Source organism: Delphinapterus leucas, chromosome 3 (assembly GCF_059928025.1).
Source record: "Delphinapterus leucas isolate spDelLeu-1000000601 "Yukka" chromosome 3, BTC_Dleu_Yukka2, whole genome shotgun sequence".
NCBI lineage: Eukaryota > Metazoa > Chordata > Mammalia > Artiodactyla > Monodontidae > Delphinapterus > Delphinapterus leucas.
In genome coordinates, this window is record NC_143131.1 from 147,389,569 (window position 1) to 147,406,869 (window position 17,301).

The following is a 17,301-nucleotide window of genomic DNA, read 5'->3' on the forward strand; positions in this document are numbered from 1 at the left end:
ATGTATTTAAAATGGAGATGGACTCAGAAGTGAAAATTGTGTATTACTTTTTCCCCTGTCCCTTTATTTCAGTTTTCTCTCAAGAATTGAATGTATGAAGTTAATTGTAGAAAATCCATAATTTTCTAAGGAAAAAAGCACAATGTAAAATGCTGTCGTGAAGGATATTTTTTGTAGCAGAATTGATGGAAAGCAACCTTAATGTTCAACAAAAGGAGATTCTTACATAAGCCATACTGCATACAAATAAAGGAATATCCTGGTGCATTTAATAATTTTTTCCCCAAAATATATGCCTGGAAAACGAGATTGAAAAGACAAACAGCAGAACTATTAACATGGCCTCTGGATGGTAATTGCAAATGATTTTAATTTTCTTTTTCCTTTTCAGCATTTTCTCCAATGAAGCGGTGATACTTTAGCAAAAAGAAGAAACAATAAGTTTCTTTAATAACAAAAGATAATAGGATATTATGTTAAGAGGGAAAAAAACCCCACAGGATTTCAAACTTACATGCACAGAAAAAAACCTGATAGGAAATGGACCAAAATGTTGATTGTGATTATGTCTTTTACAGCTTTGTGTACTTACAAATTTTCGACAAAGAGCATGTTATTTTGTAATCAGGGGAAAAATGGTGTTTTGCAGGGGAACATTGTCAGAATAGTATTAGTACTTCCTTCAAAGATTATATAACACACACACAAATACACACACACACACACACACACACACACACTTTTATTTTAAGAGTAATTCAGGGCCCAGGGAAATGAAGTCAGCTAGATTTATTAAAACACTGAAGCTGGGCTTCCCTGGTGGCGCAGTGGTTGAGAGTCCGCCTGCCGATGCAGGGGACACGGGTTCGTGCCCCAGTCCGGGAAGATCCCACATGCCGCGGAGCGGCTGGGCCTGTGAGCCATGGCTGCTGAGCCTGCGCGTCCGCAACGGGAGAGGCCACAACAGTGAGAGGCCCGCGTACTGCAAAAAAAAAAAAAAAAAAAAAAAACACTGAAGCTATTCTGAATCAATGAAAATCCGCGAGTTCACACAGCAGTTCTGATTAACTGTTTGCACTGTGCAGGATGGAGTGCAGAGCATTCAGCTTATAAAATGCCAGCCTCCCTCTGTATAGGTGCTCACAGTGACCGCGCGGTGAAATGAAAAGGGAGCATTGATTTTGATTCTGCCCACATAGAAAAGTGGAAGCCTGGGGTATGAATGTTCTGGGGTCCCACACGGGTAGAAAAAGCCCTACTGTTCTTCCACTCCCAACTGCTCCAGGCACGTCTTTCATTCAGGCTATGTTGCTGTTTCATTTCAAACCCCCTCCTTGTGAAATGTATTGGCCCTTTTTTCCCCACCTCCCACTACTTCTCCCCAGCCCCCCTTCCCAGGCCAACTCCAAAACAGGAGTATTCTAGCTGAGGATGCTCAACGATGAAGACGGCTACCCACGTGAATCCAGCCAAGCTTCTATTTAAGTTGCCATCAGGATTTTGACATGGTTTCCATAGTTTCTTTCTACTGTCCAAAGTGTGGTACTGCTGTGGGCACCACCCCAAAATGGAACGCGAGGAGCAGATGTTTTGTAAAAGTAAGCGCTGTGTCTGGGGAAGTGTGAGTTAAGAAGCTAAGTGTGACTTTGCAAGCCGTGTAAGGTTTTCAGCAACATTCAACAAGTATTTTCAGCTCCTGTTCTTTGTCCTGATGTTACCTGCTTGAGACACTGGTAAGCGGAAGAAACTCAGCCTGTGACCTCCTCGAGCTGAGAGTTTAGCAATGGACCTCAGTGTAGGTGCAGTATCTTAGCAAGTACAGGTTGCTGGGTAAGAGCACTAGGAACCCTCAACGAGTGGTGGAGGAAGGCTTTTTAAAGGAAATGACCTTTAAGGGGAAACCCAAAGGATGAGTAAGAGCTAGGCAAACAGGAGTGAGTGAGGTGTTCTAGGCCGATGAATGATGAAGTTGTGGGAGTCTAGGAAAGGGAGAGGTGTCCTGGATTATGGGAATAGGAGTGAAATGAAGTCAGAGAAGTAGCTGCACTGGGGCCATATTTATTAGCACATACAGATGACTGATGGATGTCAGAGGTGGGGGGAGAGGTCAAGGATTACACCCAGGTTTCCTGCTGGCTGGACCATGGAACCTTTCACTGAGATACGGAGCCATGATGAGTTCAGTCATGGACAATGAGAGTTTGCAGGTGCCTGAGATATCCACATGGACGTACCTAGTGGGCACTTTTTACATGGGCCTGGAGGTTGGGAAGGAGGACCAGGCTGGAGGTAGGGATGCTAGGCACCAGCACGGATATTACTGAAGCTATGGGTGTGGTTATGGGGGCTGAGAAGCAGTCTAGGCTGGAGACCTGAGAAGCACCCACTCTTAAGGGGTAGGCAGAGGACGAGGGGTCTGTCTATAAATGACATCATTAGTAAACCCTGTGGCTTAGACAATAGTCAGCACCACCTTCACCTCCAGCTTACCAAATATTTTCACATATGTTATCCAGTGAAGTAAGTGGGACACATTATTCCTATTCCACAGTTGGAGAAATTGAGGTCAACAAAGGTTACATGACTTAGCCAGTGCCACCCAGAGGTCTGTCTTTATAATACATCAAAGGTCATCACATTCCAAAGGTTTTTTTTGCCCCTTCAGCGGGTATGGTTACAGGGCCTCCAACCTTCCTACTCATCCACACCCAAGCCTCTTCCCATCTCTGAGATCCGGGAGCTCTTTTGCAACTTCTTTTTTTTAGTTTGTGTTTTTTCCTTCATTGTTATCAGTCCTATTGCTAATGATAATAGCTAGCACTTATGTAGCACTTGGGTAAGCAAGACGTTGTTCTAAATGTTTCACATATGTTAACGTGTTTAATCCCCACAATAACCCTGTTAGGTAAATACTACGATTATCCCTATTTTACAGATGAAAAAATTGAGGCCCAAGGCCACAAGCTGCTGCATAGAGGTAAGGGGATTTAAACCCAGAGGAGTCTGATCGCAAGGTCCCGGGCTGCTGCTGAGCCTCCATGGCATTTTGTCCCAGGGTGAATTTCCTCACGTGACCCTTTTAGGGTCTTGCAGTCTTAGCTGCTTCCCCGTGGTTTGTTTCTATGGTACCTGCGGTAAAGGAGTAGCCCATACCTACACCTGCATGTCCGAGGGAGGGGGTGCGCTTCCTGCTGTCCGCTGGCATTTCTGAAAAGCAGGGTCACCAGTGGAATTTTCAGGCATAATGTAGCACATGCACAGAAAGTGCGGGTCTGGGCAAAGCATCGTCTCCTCTCTCACCTCCCTTTGCCTAGAACACCTCGCACCTTTCTCATCTTGCTGTGTTGACCCGAGTCAGGCCCTGGGGGCGCTTTCTGACCTCCTCCCTTCCTAAATTGTGCCCCCTCTGGGTTCCCACAGCAACTGTGGCTGATTCCTGTCATCACAGCTGTGTAATTTACAGGTCTTTCCCCCCAGGCTGCAAAAGCTTTGCTGTGCAGCATCTCTGGCTTGTTCGTTTCAAGTGTTTGATCTCTACAACCTTGCACTAAGTAGTTGCTCAATAAGAGTCCTATGGGTGGCCAGCTTTCAAATGCACATTTTGTAAATTCGATTCTTGGGATACTGAGTTTGCTTAAAGCAAAGGTACAGTGGTCTGACCTAGAGCTCTAAGGTCTTGGTGAGCCAGCTGCTTGGGTGTGGGACATGTGCAGTCAAGCAGGACCCCATGCAGAGAAGGGTCCCACACCTGGTTTAATATTCTGCTTTTGTTGTCATGAAATTCTTACTAATTTTTGAACAAGGGCTCCCTGCATTTTCATTTTGTACTCGGACCTGCAAATTATGTAGCTGTTCTGTAGGCTGGAGTGTGTCCTGACCGCAGTGGGTCCTAATCAGAGTATTACAGAAATACCTGCACACCCCCTGAAATCACCTGCAAAATTAGGTGTGTGTATACTTGTGCGCTTTTTTCTGGGGAGCAAGTCTATGGCTTTTATCAGACCCCTAGGGAAGTTCAGAGCCATTGTTATTAATAATAACAACAATAGCTAACCTTCACTTAGGCTTGTTGTGTGCCAGACTCTAAGGACTTTACCTGTGTTGCCTTACGCCTCACCAGAGTGTAATTGAGTTGGGGCAGGGCAAGAGCAGTATTGTACATTTCCCTCCTTTCTAATACTCCCTACTCCTCTGTTCCCCAACCAGAGGAGAGAAGAAAACCACCGACCTGGTCCTCCCTTCTTTTATGGAGTTGGCAGGAGCCTGAACCTTTGTTTGGAGGAAAGGAGAACCACCCCTTACTTTGTCCTGATCCACCCTACTCCCAAGTTCCCCAAAGGCGACTTCTCTTTTGCCAGACTGGGAAGAGGTGATTGGGTAAGAAGCCTCTTCATGTCCAGCTGACTGGTTATCAGGGCACCAAGAAGGAGCTGTAGCCAGCTCACCAGGACTTCTGCCACCAGAATCCTGACGTAAGCCTGAGTGGTGGGTGCACCGCCCAGGTTGCAGGGAGCTGGTGCCCTTAGGATATGTATGGAAAGGCCAGCAGCCCTGCGGGAGCCTAGATGGGCACTGAGTTATGGGGGTAGATTAATGAGACTTCCTCCTAGTACTGCCCTCTTAAGACAGGATAGAGTCCACAGCTGGCATTCAGGTTTGTCAATGTGCTCTATGTCTCACTGTGACTGGAGTGTGAATTCAGGTACATTGCACCCATTTATTTTATGCATCTCACTCTTGGGCTGGACCTTGTGGAAACAAGCTGGAAACTCAAAACTGGTGAGCACCATCCCTGGTTTTGCTGTAGCATGAGGGAAATTTATGACCTTGTGAATTTATGGGGTGGGGGGACCTTGGATACACAGGACCCCCTAACTTCACCCTCAGTTCTCTGTACTTTTTATTATTATTTCTTTCCTTTAGTGACCTTTTCTGGACTCTACTTCCTGTGTTTAGAAATCCAGCTTCCCAGTTTTACACCAGGTTGGGCCTTTTGGAATGTGCCTCTATTTGTAGTTCAGCAAACTGTTATCTGGCTACAGGTCTTGGTTTCTACTTCTTATCAGTCTGTTCCTCCGCTTTCTGTTTTTATTGTCCTATTTCTGGCCTCCCCAACAAGAAGGTCTTATTGTACCTGTCCGTTGGGAGTCTTTCCTACAACAAACACTAGATTGTTCTCACTCCCTGGCTTCCTGGTTAGCTTTCAGTTAGAGTGGCTGATAGTAACAGTGTATCTTCAGCTCAGCACTGACAAAAAACCAAAACCAAACCAAAAAACGGAAACCCCACAGGACCTACTAGATGTCCTGGAAATTTTCAGTCTTAGTGAAACAGACAATAATTTTGACAGGAATGCTGCCTTGGAAGATAATGGCATCCCAAAATAGTCTTGAGTTGCTTGCTGCCCTCTCTTGCCATGCCACTTTCCCTTCTCTGCTGCTGCTTCTCTTCCAAGAAACTTCCGGTCACATTCCTCCCTGGAAGGTAGAGGAGGGGAAGACCAACACTGTTGAGCACCTATTAGGCATCAGGCCGTGCATTTCATCCTCAAAATCAACTTGTGAGGCAGGTGATGACAGAAATCAAGGGATAGACAAATTAGGAACTTGCCCAAATCAGTTAGCAAGAAAGTGGCCCTGAAACACGTGTCATGTTCTTAACAACCAGGTCAGGGCTTCCCCTCTTATAAACTCTTGTATTGTCACCTTCCCAAGTCAGTCTCCTTCACCAGGTTCTGAGTTCCTCCAGGGCAGAGGCTGTGTCTTCCTGTACACATTAGGCACTCAGCAAATGTCAGTTTCTTTATTGCTTTCTCTTCCCTTATCTGTCACTAAGCAGGCTTGAATCTGCTGTCTACTGATGTGCCTGGCATTCTCTGTAATTCAAGGATGTATTAGTGTTTATGCCCCTTGATTTACTCGAGGAAATAATATCAACACATGTTACGAATAATACAAAGCAGTAAGTACATTAAATGCTCAGTTGGGTGGAAGAAGGAAGGAGATTAATGAGGGCAGAAATAGATATGATAGAAATAAACTTCATAAAAGATATGGGGGGCTTCCCTGGTGGCGCAGTGGTTGAGAGTCCGCCTGCCGATGCAGGGGACGCAGGTTCGTGCCCCGGTCTGGGAGGATCCCACATGCCGCAGAGCGGCTGGGCCCGTGAGCCATGGCCGCTGAGCCTGCGCGTCCGGAGCCTGTGCTCCGCAACAGGAGAGGCCACAATAGTGAGAGGCCCGCGTACCGCAAAAAAAAAAAAAAAAAAAAAAAAAAAAGATATGGGGTCTTCAGCCATGGAGGATGAATAGGATTTAGAGGTTAATCTGTGCCTTCCGACCACAAGCAGTTAACAAGCTCCTGTCCTGTGGCAGACATGGTCTGGGTTTGGAGAATGAGGATTCAGGGGAAATAAGTAAATGATCGACTAGGGAAGTGCATTTGGGGCTGAACTTCGGTGCCTCCCAGGAGGAGTAAGAAACCGAAGCTCAGAGCTGTCACATAAAGAACACTGCATCCTATTGAGAGGTTGAGGCTATGGGAAGAACTGATCTTTTCTCTTCCCCCAAAGAATATTTTTTAGGAGGGATGAATGAGGGATGGGTGCCAATTGCCAAACATCAATTAGTATCCCTTTTAGATTCACCCTCAGCAACGCTTCAGTTTTCTCAGGAAGAAAATTGGTTTTCAAAAGTGTCAGAAGGACACCACTTTTCCTGGAGATCTTGATTAATCTTAATTAATCTCACTTCTAAAGCTGTGAAATCTTAACATATTATACAGATCCAGAGGGGTCTGGAAAGAAAACACAGATTCAAAAGGAAAACACTCATTTAGAAGATATGTGCATGACCAGCAGGCAGGGCTCAGTCTGTCCTCCAATGAAAAATTACACACAGTGCAAACTTTAGGTCAAAAGGAAAGTTAGGACCTGTGGCAATTATTTTAATGCTTTCAGGAGAGCTCAAAGTTAGAAGGACCATAGGGAACATCCAGTTCTAGCCCAGTTCCTCCTGGTGAAGAAATTGGAACCCAGAGAGGTCGAGCCCCTCACCCTGGGTCTCATAGTTGGTGGTAGAGCTCCAACTGGGGTCTTGGCGCCAAGAACAGTGTTTCAAATACATCAAGGCTTAAAGTGGGTGAAATGTCTGCATTTCCAATGTCTCTCTAAGGATACAGAGAGTGTGGGTAACCGTGGTTGGTTCTGAGAAGGAGAAATGAGTGGCCAGGGAACAGGGGTGGGAGAGAGGTTTAATTTTCACTGAATACTTTTTGTACCTTTTGAATTTTGTACAGTGTAAACATGTTACCTAATCAAACAATAAAAATTATTTTTAAGAATTCAGTGGAGTCCTAAGTATTACTTTTTTACTCCATTGACTCATATTTGGGTAAAACATAGTTTTCTGACTCAGGCTATCCCAGTATGTAAATGGTTCTGCAATATCAAGGTTAAGCATTTTGGAAGTGGTCATGGCAGTTGGTTACTGCTTTGTGGCTAGAACAAGAAGAGCCTTCTGAAACTCAAAGCAATGCTATTCCAGAGTCCTAACTCCCTGCCAACTTTGACTGGCAGGATAAAGCCCAGAGAAACAGAAATCAATTAGGAGTCAGTGATTTCATTCACTTCAGAGCAGGAAGTAGTCATTAATAAAGCTTGATGGAAAGGTCTCTGTTAGCCAAAAGTCTGTCCTTTCCAAGACAACAGAACATGCAAAGGCGGGAATACAACGTAATTCATTAGTAAGTGCTTTCAATGGGCAGCGTCTCGTGCTGGGAGAAGAATCTGGGTGGTCCTTGAGCCCAAGAAACGGTTGCCCAGTAGAGGAGGTGAAAATACCTATGTTCAAAGGGCAGTAACAGTGGAAAAGCTAACCATCTGCTGGAGTTTTTCCAAATATAGTATTACGAGAGAGGATTATCTGTGACCTATACAGAGATTTAATGTATGAATCTCATGAATGAGTGAGAGGAACATGGCTCAAACTTCCCAAGCTAGTTTTTCTACTGGGGTTTCATTTTTAAACTCCAGTTCATGTGGAAAATTAGAAGGTGGTATGTTAGACTTAGGAAAATAATTATAGTCCTGCTACTTCCTGTGCAATAGGGAAAATACTCATTCCTTCATTGGGTATTGAGACCCTAAGGCATTTTGAAGGATACAGAAGTGAGATTTACTTTTACTGTCCTCTTTGGTATCTACATATACTTATCTATTAATATGGTGTACAAAAGTATTATTTCAGTAGCTGTTTAACTGCTGAAGTCTAAAGTTATCCTTGCTTGTATTTAGTCTGCTGTGGATCTTCTAAATAATGTCTAATCATACTATCATTCATTAAGTGCTCACTATAGTTGAAGCACTATGGTAAGTGCTTTATACGAATTATTTTCACTCAGTTCTCACATCAACCCCATGAGCTACTTACAGTGGAGCCTCACGAGGTTAAATAATTTGTGCTGATTCACACACGGTAGAGCAAGATTTCAAATCCAGGTTGCTATTCAACGAGTATTTAATGACTATGTGGCAGGCATGAAAGGTAGAGGATAAACAATACAGGCTGGTCCTTGTCCTCTTGAAGCTTATGACCTATAAAACTCTCTGATTCAAAAGTCCATGGTTTTGACATTGACGTTACTACTTCTCTATATGTGTGCAAAGAGGAGCCACCTTTTCAAAGGCAATTACTCCTAAGAGGAAACTGGCATCCTAAAGGAATCTAGTCAAGCATTTCTGTTCCCCAATCCTCCTTTCCCAATGCTTACTAAAATTAGATTTCTGTGCTCAGAAGATGAATTCTGTGCCTTTAAGGAGAATAAAGAGCAGTCTGCAAGCGCAGGCTGTGATGACAGAACTGGGTTCTAGTCCCAGTTGGGTCATTTACAAACTGCCTGACCTTGAGCAAGTAACTTAACCTCTCTGAGCCTTAATTTCCCCGTCTGAAAAATTGGTGTATTAGCACTGCGTGTTATTATTAATAGAATTAGGAAACACACACACTCAGGTCCATGTGTTACGAAGGCTTGTTTGTCTAGGCGCTCTGGTAGCATTTTGTTTGTACCGTTGTGTACAGATCGCTGTCTCAAAGGTGCACGAAATCTGGTTTATTCCAGCATCTGGAGCAAACGTGTGCAATAAATATTAGTTGAAAGAATGATCGAACGACTGAAGGCAAGGTCAGTTTCTCAGTGAATTGAGAGGTTCAGATGCGAAGAACATTCATAAAACAGAAAGTGGATGCAATCCCCCTTCTAAGTTAAATGCCCTCTGTTTTCCTAGATCCCTTGAAGTTTCAGTGAACTTAAACTGTAAAATGGGCATACGGGCACTTCCGGCCTCACGGCGTAGTTCTAAGGTTAGACAGAATGCAGGACGTGAAAGCATTTGTAAACGAACAGCGCCGAGAAACGTGAGGGTAGCTGGCTATCAGACGGCCCACGCCCACAATGCAGCTGCAGGCGCCGAGCCCCCGCTCCGCCCCCTCTTTCTGGTTTTTCCCGGCCACCCGCCCCTCCCGCGTCATGTGATAGGGGTGCTTCACCGGGCCGATCTCCTGATTGGCCGGGCTGCAGGACGCCTCGCGATTGGCCCGAGGCCGGCGGGCCCCCGCCTCCCTCCTCCTCCTCGCCGCGGCCCACGTGAGGGGGGCGAGTCACGCGATTTCCGGGAACCCGTCAGGAAGGACATAAACAAAACAAACCCGAGGAAGCATGGAGAGGGGCTGCGGCCCCTGCAGCGGAACCGGACCCAGCCCCTGAGCCGCCCCCACTCCCACAGGTGAGCTCCGCTGCCCGCCACCCGGAGCCCGCAGGGGCCAGGACTAGGGGACGAGCCGGGCGGGGGGCGGAGGAGGGCCGCTGGCCTAGGAGGTGGCAGCGCCGGGGCTTTGCGCTGGGCTGGCGCGGGGCGGGGGCCAGGACCAGGGCAGAGTCTGGGGGCGCGCGGGCCGCAGGCTGCCGCCTGCCGGTCACGGGGGTTCTGGCTCCCCTCCCCCACCCCCGGCCCGGGATGGTTATATAAAAGCGCGGGGCGGCGGTAGAGGGAGCTACGGGCGGGAGGCAGGCTAGGCCAGGGGTGGGCAGTGCCGGGCGTCCGCCCTGCCAGGCCGCCCGGCCCTTCACCGCTGCCTCGGAGCCCGGGGCCGTGGCTGCCGGCAACCGGCCTGTCAGAGAAGCGAGCGGGTGGGAGGGGCCGGGGAAGGGAGGGGAGACGAGGCTGGCGGGGGAGGACGAGAGAGAGGGGCGTGTGAGGAAGGGCCGGGGCCACGAAGGTTGGAACCAGGCTGACAGGAGACGAGGAGGCGCGGGCTGGGGGTTGGGGGGCTCCTGGCAGGGGTGTCTCGGGGGTGGCCGCTCCCCTTCCCGTCCCCGCCCCAGCGACTGGCGAGCGGGGGCCTCCCTCCCGGGATTTGTTTATATGTCTTCTCAAAGCAGCTTGAAGCGGCTTGGAGGCGGCGCTTTCTGCGCAGAGTGGCAGGTCTGCTATCCAATGGAGCAGGCGGATGAATGCTGCCAAGCCAATGAGAGTAGGGGAGGCGGTGCCTCGGACCCCCAAATAGTTAGGCTGTGCCGGGGTGGGCCGGGTGGGGCGGCCATGTTAGATGGGAGGGGACCGGTGGTGGTGGGTCACTGAGAGGGGAGGAGACAGGGCAAAGGGCAAGGGAGCCGGGCCCCGGGGGCGTTTCGGGTGTCCGAAGGCGAGTCATATCGGACGATGAAGTAGCTCAGGGGAGCTTGACCCCGACCCACCGCTCTCCCCACCCGAGCAGAGGAGGCAGGGAAGTACCGAGGGCACTCTAGCCGCCCCTTGGGGGTGGGTCCTGGGACTAGATGGAGCTCAGTCTCTGGATTCGCCCTCTTTCTCGGCCTTACGCTTCCTGACAAACCCGGCCGCCAAACCCTGTAATTGCCCTCCTTTAACCCAAGAAGGCAAACCTTTTTGCTGTTTCTGAGCGAGCTTGAGCCTTAAGAAGGTACTTGGATAACTAGCGATCTAAATTTCTGCACCAGGCCTCAGATAGAAGCAGTGAGGAGGAAGTTATGTTTTTCTGGATTTTGCACAGAGGAAGCCAGGACTAGAAAAGCCGAGAAAGTTAAGGGCTGGGCGGGGTCTCCGTTTTTTCATCAGGATACCTTCTAAAGATCAGGCCCCTCGTGTTTGCCCTAGCTTAGTAGTAATTTGCCCCTCCTGCTTGCATAAATTAGTAGCTCACTTAAATTAGCTTCGTGAGAAAACTGAGCCATGAGAAAATTATTTAGGTTTGAAGGTTCTTTAGGACTCTGTCTTGCGAATATCCTGCAGGTGAGAAATAGGATCAAGATCTGACTTATTTCTTTTTGAAAAAGCAGAAAATAAGATTTCTTTGTAAATCTTGTGATTTGTGGTAAACTGTTTGTCACTTGGTTGTACTTCTAAATATTTTTTTTCCCATTTTCTTGTAATCCACAATAGCTAGGAGAAACACCAAAGATGAAAGAGGAAATGGTATGAGTAATTAGAAAGTAACTTATTTTACTTTATTTGCTTCACGATTATTTTGGCATCTTGTCCGCCGTATTAGATGCTTAATTTAGTTTTATGTTAACATAACCTTACAATCTGTGACTGCAATGGTATTGTCAAGGGTACCAGGCTGTTGTTGCATCTTTGGTTAAACACTTATGGTTAGGAACATGCCTTAGGTATATCGTGCAGGGGCTATTCAAGAGTTGACTGTTTTTATTTAGGAATTTGCATTATCTCCTATTTTGTTAATTGGAGAAAAATAGTAATTGGTAAATAAATGATTTATCGATTTCTGTATTAATTTGATATGATTGACTCACAGTTCTGTTAAGAATGATATATAAAAATATAATCCCTGATTATTTGATAGACTTCAGCTATTAAGTATAATTTTTATGACAAATAAAAATATTACCTTATTTTTTCTCTTATTCTAAGAATGGTAAATAGATCCAACAGGACTTACTTGGATGTAATTCTTTTATATGATTGATAAAGCATTTTTGGAATTTTTAGACTAGTAAGCATAGAAGAGGCTAAATATATCCAAAAGAAGAGATTTGGGATCCTCCACTTACTATCCCATTTTCTGTCTGTCATGACAAGGGGAAACAAGCTTTTACAAAAACTATGTCTCATCTGGTTTACTAGTTTATCATGTGTGGGTTCTTGGATGCCAGTGTAAGGAATAAAGGAATAATTATGGCTCCTTGTGGTGGTGAACTAAATACAAGTGACAATGAAAATACAGTGAGTTTGCATATTGATTCTATTAATGTAGCACAGTTTTAAAAGATGAAGAGAACTGAATTCACTGTTCGCTTTTAAAGTTTAGTTTTTAGTCAAGATTGACAACTACGAGACTTTCAGTGATTCAGCAGAGGTTTGTTTCCATGTGGGTTTGTACTTGGATGTTTTGGGGACGAATCCTCTTTCACCGTATTCAGTAGTTTGTCTTTCAGGGTAGATAAACTCTTAGACTGGACATAAATTTGTCAGATCGTTGGTGCTAATGATTCTAAGATAGTGTAACCTGTACAGACTTCCTGTACAGGGTCAGGTAGTAAATATTTAGGCTTTGTGGACCATGTAGTGTCTGTAACAGCTACTGAGGTCTGCAAATTGTAGCATGAAAACAGCCATAGACGATATGTTTGGGGCTATAATCCAGTAAAACTTTATTTATAAGAACAGGCTGTATTTGAAGGCTGTAATTTGTTTGTCAACCCATGTTCCAAGACATCAGTCTCTGGGTTTTAAATACTTAGATGTTAACTTATTGCAGCATATATAAACGTGAACTTCAAGTAATATTTGAGCACTTGCAGAATGTACATATCTCCTGCCTTGAAGAATTTTTAGAGTAAGAGCACATGGCAACATTGTATTCTATATTTTTATTTTATTTGCAAATAGGTGTTTTCCTGAAAAACCATTTAAAGCAAATGTTGGACTATTAAGTCCTATTTACTTTAGAGATGCATTGTGATTGAAAAAAAATTTGGCTTTAAGATGTCTCTAAGAACCTCAGTATATTCAAGGGTATAGTCCTGTTGAGGTTTAAAAGTGCATTTAACACATCATTCGTAACAAAACTGTACAGCTGTTTGAAGAGAGGTTGGTCAAGTGAATAGATAACACACTTAGCTCTTATTTATATATTTATATATATATATACATATATATATATATATATATATATATATATACACATACAGTTAATTTGGAAGCCACATTGATTGTGTTGTTGCCTGAGATGTTTCTAGAATTACCTAAATAAGGTGGGGTGCTTTTTCAAAGAAGACCCCCAAAATTTTTAGGTTGCCGCCACTCCCCTTCCTTGGAAAATGTCAGGTGGTGCTAAGTGCCCAATGAAGCAGAGATGCCGTAACTAAAAATATTACACAGGCAAATACTTTTTCATGTGTAGTTTTTTGTTTTGTTTTTATGTAATATTTCACCAGTCTTGTTGATTTGAACTGGATTTCAAGCGTGAGCATGAAAGTTCAGGAAAGAGAATATATTGACCTCTTAAAGCTGAAAAGCATCATGTGGCGTTCAATCTTGTTTCTAGTTCTAGTTAACCAATGTTTGCCTGGGTGACTATGAGTAATTCAATTTATTAATTTGTTAATAGTGGGGATGTTTTTCTATCTCACAGAGGGATATTGGGAAATTGTTAGTTATTGTGTTCTCAAACTCTTGTACTTTGAATATGCTAATACTTCAGGCCGCTTGAAACCACATCCCAAATCTGGATTCAATTTTCTTTCTCTTGGTGATTGCCTCTCAGTTTCTCTTTATTAGGACTTTCCCCACCCTACAGCATTTCTCTACCCACTTAACAGCGAGCAACTTGAGGTCAGAGTCTGCCTCTTATTTCTATATCTCCAGTGCCTCACACCTTTTAGTGCTTCTGAACTACTTAAATAAATGAGTGAATCGCTAAAAACTGCTTATCTGGAAGGCAGTGAAGTCAGTCTGCTATTAGTAGAGATGTTGGGCTTTCTGAGTTGGAAGGGAGTAATTAATCACCATCTTCTCATACAAAAAGTCTTCATGTTAAAATTGACCCTTTCTTGTAAGAAAGTTTATAGAGAAGCTGTTTCGATGATGTCTAAAAACCCCTTGAATTCTTTTATTAATTTTTTTCAGGTACATTCCGTTAGTTAGACTCATTGAATATTCCTTCCAGGTGCGCACACTCCCAAAAAACAACAACAAAAAGACCTTGTGCTTTGTCCTTGGATTTGTCATTAGCTCTTGGCACACTTGGTCTTTGGGTGTTTGGCAAATGGGAGTGAAACCTCTTATTTCTTAGCTGCTTGGGATAATTATTCATCTATGTAGCAGGGTCCCTTTGGGGGAGAAGCACTGTAAAATCATTCTGGCTAATAAGTCTGATTTACCCCAATGGGGAAAGCTAGATGTGGAGGGAGTTTGATGCAGGGGACTGCAGTGGTACTTTGTGACTGCAATCCCATTCCATTGCCAGCCAAGCCTTGTATGCCTTTTCATGACAGTATGCCTTCTTTTTTTTACAACTTAGAATTTTTATTAAAACAATCATTTAAATTACAGCAATCCCCCAGAATAGAAAATAGCCTTCCCTGGTCTGGCCCTGACGGGAGGCCCCATAGTTAGAAGGGTGGTTTGATGTCTTTGAAAATGGATGGATGGAACTTCCCTGGAAGCCCAGAGGAGCCAGCCTGGCCCCAGGGCGGCTGGGAGAGGCCATCTCCCCGCCAAGGCCACCCCCTCCAGGGGCCTCCAGGCCCCAGCCCTGTCAGCGGGTGAAGCTTAGTCACTGTCGCAGGTTGTCAGTCTCAGGACTTGCGGTTTTGATTTGAAAGAGAAAAGAGAGGGAGAGAGAAAATGGTACTTTGTGACTGCAATCCCATTCCATTGCCAGCCAAGCCTTGTGTGCCTTTTCATGACAGCATACCTTTTCAATGCCAGTTCATGACATTCCTTCCAAAAATCTATATTGGAACTCTCCTGCCCCAACAGCTTTCTAAACTACTCATCTCTCCAGTAATTCCCAGCAGCTCTGATCATCCTGTCATTCTGTCCTTTTAACGCCAAAACCACTTTTACATTTTTTGTTACAAAGTCATGTTTTCACTCATTTATCTTTGGGTATTATTGATGTTGACAAGTTTCTGACGAAAGCGTCATGAGCTTGGTGATTTTTTGTCCTTCTTCAGTTTTCTTCAGATTCTTTGTTGACACTTATTTTCTTCCAGATAATGTTTTGTCTTGGTGAATTTAAGCTGCCCCTTTTGTTTTGTAGAGGAAGTTCCTTTGACTGCTACACACCATTCCTGGTACAGTTTGCCTTCTTCCCTATTATATGTTTGCCATTCACCAAGAAATTAAAGCATTATGAAAACGAAACTTAAAATGTCCTTGATGTTATAGGGAGAAACAAGGGGCGGGGTGGATATACTCTTGTTTGAAAGATTCACTGTACCCTTTTTTTTTTTTTTTCCTGGCCTCACTGCTCAGCTTGCAGTATCTTAGTTCCCCAACCAAGGATTGAACCTGGACCCTTGGCAGTGAAAGCACCGAGTCCTAACCACTGGACCGCCAGGGAATTTCCTCACTGTACCCTTTAAACAGCAAGGCTTCAAACATCCTACTTGTGTTGTAAAAGATGAGGTAGACTTTATAGCTTTTTGAACTGTTTTTAGTAAGTGTTTACATCCTTACTACTGAATCCTCTGCTGGAGTTGCCCATAGACGAGTAGAGGAGACAGACATTGCAGTTCAACATTATAGTATTTAGAACAACATGTCCTGAGAATATGGAAGATGGACTACTAACTCTGCCTGGGCAAGTTGGAGAAGCTTCCCAGAAAAGACAGCATTTGAACTGGGTTTGAAGACTAGTGAAGGAAGTCAGGGAAGTCTAAAAAATGTACAAGATGTGTAGGGTGGGGTTGGGTATGAGAAGGCCTCAACTAAGGCAGAGGTGGAGATGGAAGAGGAAGGGACTACTTTGTGAGATTTAGGAGGAAAGAACATTTTTGCTTTCCCTTGGCCTTTAATTCTCTTGGGCCTGCTTTGCTCTCAGGTCTCTGTAGCTCTGACTTTGGTCTCTTTCCCCCTAGTTTTTAGTTTTTCTTTTAGCCCCTCATCAAGGTCTGACACGCCTCCCTTCTTCTGTCTTCTCATCTGTGGTCACCAGGTACCTTTGATTCTGACCCAGTGTGTCCCTTACCTTTACTTCATCTCCTTGCCGCCATCCCTTCCTTTACTCTCTTTAGGTTTCCTTTCCCTTTTTTGAGTCTTACTTTTCATTTTGCTCTATTTAAAAAGAAAACAAAAATTCTTTCACATTACTGTTTATTTTGCATATGAACAGCAATATATGTCTGAGTTGATTCCCTCTTGGGAAATCTTGTGAAATCAACTTGTCTTTGATACCTATCTAGGTACTAATTATCCATCTCTATGAATTTCCTTTTTCGAAGCATTTTCCTTTGTATTCAGAGATGTCACTTCTCATAGGCTACAGTGCAGAATATTACTAATTATATCTTGTGTTTTTTACTTCTTATGTGCCTTAAACTTGTTCTGTGATGAGACCCAATTCAAATCTCACCTTGCCTGAAACTTTCCCAGGTAGAGATGGCAGTACTCTTCTCTCTAGTTTTATAGCCTTTTCTGAACACCTCTTTTTAGAACTAGCTTTACTGAGGTATAATTTACATAAATTCACACAATTTTTAGTTTTGACAAATGTATGCAATTATTTAACCTCCTCTGCAGTCATGATATAGAACGTTTCCATTACCACAGAAAGTTCCCTCATGCCCCCCTTCACCCCGGCCCCAATTACTGATTTACTTTCTATCACTGTAGTTTTTTCTTTTCCGGAATTTCATATAAATGCAATCATAGAATGTGTTGTCTTTCGAGTCTGACTGCTTTTACTTAACATAATGCTTTTGAGATTCATGTTGTTTCAAATTATCAATTGAGTACTTGTTATTATACGGATGTACCACAATTTGTCTGTCCATTTACCAATTGGTGAATATTTGGGTTGCTTCCAGATTTTAGGCTACTGTGAATTAAGCTGCAGTAGACATTCATGTACAGTTCTTTTAAATACCTGTTTTCACATTCCCTTTCATTTTGGAGGTCGAGTTGCAAAATGGTTAAGAATGAAAGTTCTGGAGTTACCTGTGTTCACAAACAAGCTTTTTGCTAATTCTGTGGTTTGGAGAATCTTTTTTTTTTTTTTTTTTTTTTTTGCGGTACGCGGGCCTCTCACTGTTGTGGCCT

At 44.2% G+C, this 17,301-nt stretch overlaps 1 protein-coding gene across 10 annotated transcripts in view; it reads left to right on the top strand.

Annotated features, from left to right (window-relative positions):
• The first annotated feature begins 9,638 nt into the window (after window positions 1–9,638).
• Window positions 9,639–17,301, top strand: part of CREBRF (CREB3 regulatory factor) — a 65,159-nt gene continuing 57,496 nt past the window's right edge. For 7 of the 10 annotated variants that reach the window (XM_022595096.3, XM_089909668.1, XM_089909669.1 and 4 more), the window contains exon 1: window positions 9,641–9,780. The gene's annotated coding sequence lies outside the window, so the exon portion shown is untranslated. Of the gene's footprint in view, window positions 9,781–10,348; window positions 11,305–17,301 lie in introns of those variants that run through there. The other 3 variants (XM_089909667.1, XM_022595093.2, XM_089909670.1) reach the window with 2 other exon arrangements.